We start from the raw sequence: 3,606 nt of genomic DNA on the forward strand, positions 1-3,606 counted from the left end.
CAACGCTCATTGTTCATCCCAGAGGAAGCATTGATCGGCTTCAGTTAGCAGCAGTAGCGAAGGAATCGCTCGATCAGGTTCAGTTAACACCCATCGATCGATCGCTCGGGTTGAGTAACGCGTAGCCTGCAGTGCAATCGCTCGGGTTCAGTTAGAGCCCAACGCCTCGCTCGGCTTCAGTTAGAGCCAACGCCTTGCACACAAGCGCGTACGCGTGTGAGAGAAACGCGCATCACTCGGCCCCCGACCACCCACCGTAACCGGGAACTCCCAGAAATTTTCCTCGCCCGCGCTTCCACCATGGTTTTTTCCGTCATGGACGGCCCAAAGAATGTCATGCAGCTGCATCTCCGGCCCACCCAGGATGAAAAGCCCATTTTCTGTCATGATTTTTTTTCATAGAAGTAGGAGCCCACCACATCTATGATGATACCGGGTTTTATCACAATTATCGTCATAAAAGTGTTATATGTATGACAGGAAAAAAATTCGTTCGGCCCAAAATGTCACGGATGTGTCTTTTTTTTGTAGTGTCTTAGGTCCGTCCGAATCATGTTAGCAATTGCCACATCTTATGATTATGAAATTTGGCAAATGGATGTAAAGATTGCATTCCTTAATGGATTTCTGGAAGAAGAGTTGTATATGATGCAACCCAAAGGTTTTATCGATCCAAAGGATGCTAACAAAGTGTGCAAGTTCCAGCGATCCATTTATGGATTGGTGGAAGCATCTCGGAGTTGGAATAAACGTTTTGATAGTGTGATCAAAGCATATGGTTTTTTGCAGACTTTTGGAGAAGCCTGTATTTACAAGAAAGTGAGTGGGAGCTCTGTAGCATTTCTAATATTATATGTGAATGGCATATTACTGATTGGAAATGATATAGAATTTCGGGATAGCATAAAAGGATAGTTGAACAAGAGTTTTTCAATGAAAGACCTCGGTGAAGCTGCTTATAGGTTGGGCATCAAGATCTATAGAGGTAGATCGAGACGCCTAATTGGACTTTCGCAAAGCACATACCTTGATATAGTTTTGCAGAAGTTCAAAATGGATCAAGCAAAGAAAGGGTTCTTGCATGTGTTACAAGGTGTGAAGTTGAGTGAGACTCAATGCCTGACCACTGCAGAAGATAGATACAAAATGAAAGTTGTTCCCTATGCTTCAGTCATAGGCTGTATCATGTATGCAATGCTGTGTACCAGACCTGATGTGTGCCTTGCTATTAGTTTAGCAGGGAGGTACCAAAGTGATCCAGGAGTCGATCACTGGACAACGGTCAAGAACATCCTGAAATACCTGAAAAGGACTAAGGATATGTTTCTCATTTATGGAGGTGACAAAGAGCTCGTCGTAAATGGTTACGTCAATGCAAGCTTTGACACTTATCCGGATGACTCTAAGTCGCAAACCGGATACATATTTATATTGAACGGTGGAGCTGTCAATTGGTGCAGTTCTAAGCAAAGCGTCGTGGCGGGATCTACATGTGAAGCGGAGTACATAGTTGCTTCGAAAGCAGCAAATGAAGGAGTCTGGATGAAGGAGTTCATATCCGATCTAGGTGTCATACCTAGTGCATTGGGTCCAATGAAAATCTTTTGTGACAATACTGGTGCAATTTCCTTGGCAAAGGAATCCAGATTTCACAAAAGAACCAAGCACATCAAGAGACGCTTCAATTCCATCCGTGATCAAGTCAAGGAGGGAGACATAGAGATTTGCAAGATACATACATATTTGAATGTTGCAGACCCATTGACTAAGCCTCTCTCACGAGCAAAACATGATCAGCACCAAGACTCCATGGTTGTTAGAATCATTACTCTGTAATCTAGATTATTGACTCTAGTGCGAGTGGGAGACTGAAGCAAATATGCCCTAGAGGCAATAATAAAGTTGTTATTTATATTTCCTTATATCCTGATAAATTTTTATTATTCATGCTAGAATTGTATTAACCGGAGACTTAGTACACGTGTGAATACATAGACAAACAGAGTGTCACTAGTATGCCTCCACTTGACTAGCTCGTTAATCAAAGATGGTTAAGTTTCCTAGCCATAGACATGAGTTGTCATTTGATTAACAGGATCATGTTATTAGAGAATGATGTAGTTGACCTGACCCATTCCGTTAGCTTAGCACTTGATCATTTAGTATGTTGCTATTGCTTTCTTCATGACTTATACATGTTCCTATGACTATGAGATTATGCAACTCCCGAATACCGGAGGAACACTTTGTGTGCTACCAAACGTCACAATGTAACTAGGTGATTATAAAGGTGCTCTACAGGTGTCTCCGATGGTGTTTGTTGAGTTGGCATAGATCGAGATTAGGATTTGTCACTCAGATTGTCGGAGAGGTATCTCTGGGCCCTCTCGGTAATGCACATCACTATAAGCCTTGCAAGCAATGTTACAAATGAGTTAGTTATGGGATGATGCATTACGGAACGAGTAAAGAGACTTTCCGGTAACGAGATTGAACTAGGTATTGAGATACCGATGATCGACTCTCGGGCAAGTAACATACCGGTCACAAAGGGAACAACGTATGTTGTTATGCGGTTTGACCGATAAAGATCTTCGTAGAATATGTAGGAACCAATATGAGCATCCAGGTTCCACTATTGGTTATTGATCGAAGATGAGTCTCCGTCATGTCTACATAGTTCTCAAACCCATAGGGTCCGCACGCTTAACGTTCGGTGATGATCGATATTATGAGTTTATGTGTTTTGATGTACCGAAGGTAGTTCGGAGTTCCGGATATGATCACAGACATGACGAGGAGTCTCAAAATGGTCTAGACATAAAGATTGATATATTGGATGACTATGTTTGGACATCAGAAAGGTTTCGAGAGAGTTCGGGCATATTCTGGAGTACCCGGGGGGTTACCGGAACCCCCCGAGGAGTATATGGGCCCTAATGGGATTTAGTGGAGAGAGAGGGGCAGCCAGGGGAGGCCGCACGCCCCTCCCCCTCTGGTCCGAATTAGACTAGAAAGGGGGGCGGCGCCACCCTTTCCTTCCTCCTTTCTCCCCCTTCCTTCTCTCCTAGTCCAACTAGGGAAGGGGCGGGGGAATCCTCACTACAAAAAAAAGACACATCCGTGACATTTTGGGCCGAATGAATTTTTTTTTCTGTCATACATATGACACTTCTATGACGATTATTGTGACAAAACCCGGTATCATCATAGATGTGGTGGGCTCCTAATTCTATGACAAAAAATCATGACAGGAAATGGGTTTTTCGTCCTGTGCTGGCCGAAGACGCAACTGCATGACATTCTTTGGGCCGTACATGATGGAAAAAACTATGGTAGAAGCGAGGGCGAGGAAAATTTCGGGGAGTTCCCGGTTACGGTGGGTGGTCGGGGGCCGAGCGATGCGCGTTTCTCTTGTACACATACGCGCGTTTGTGCGAGGCGTTGACTCTAACTGAACCCGAGCGAGGCATTGGGCTCTAACTGAACCCAAGCGATTGCACTGCAGGCTACGCGTTACTCAACCCGAGTGATCGATCGATGGCTGTTAACTGAACCTGATCGAGCGATTCCTTCGCTACTGCTGTTAACTGAAGCCGATCGATG

This window comes from Triticum dicoccoides, chromosome 2B (genome assembly GCF_002162155.2).
Source record: "Triticum dicoccoides isolate Atlit2015 ecotype Zavitan chromosome 2B, WEW_v2.0, whole genome shotgun sequence".
Classification (NCBI taxonomy): Eukaryota; Viridiplantae; Streptophyta; class Magnoliopsida; order Poales; family Poaceae; genus Triticum; species Triticum dicoccoides.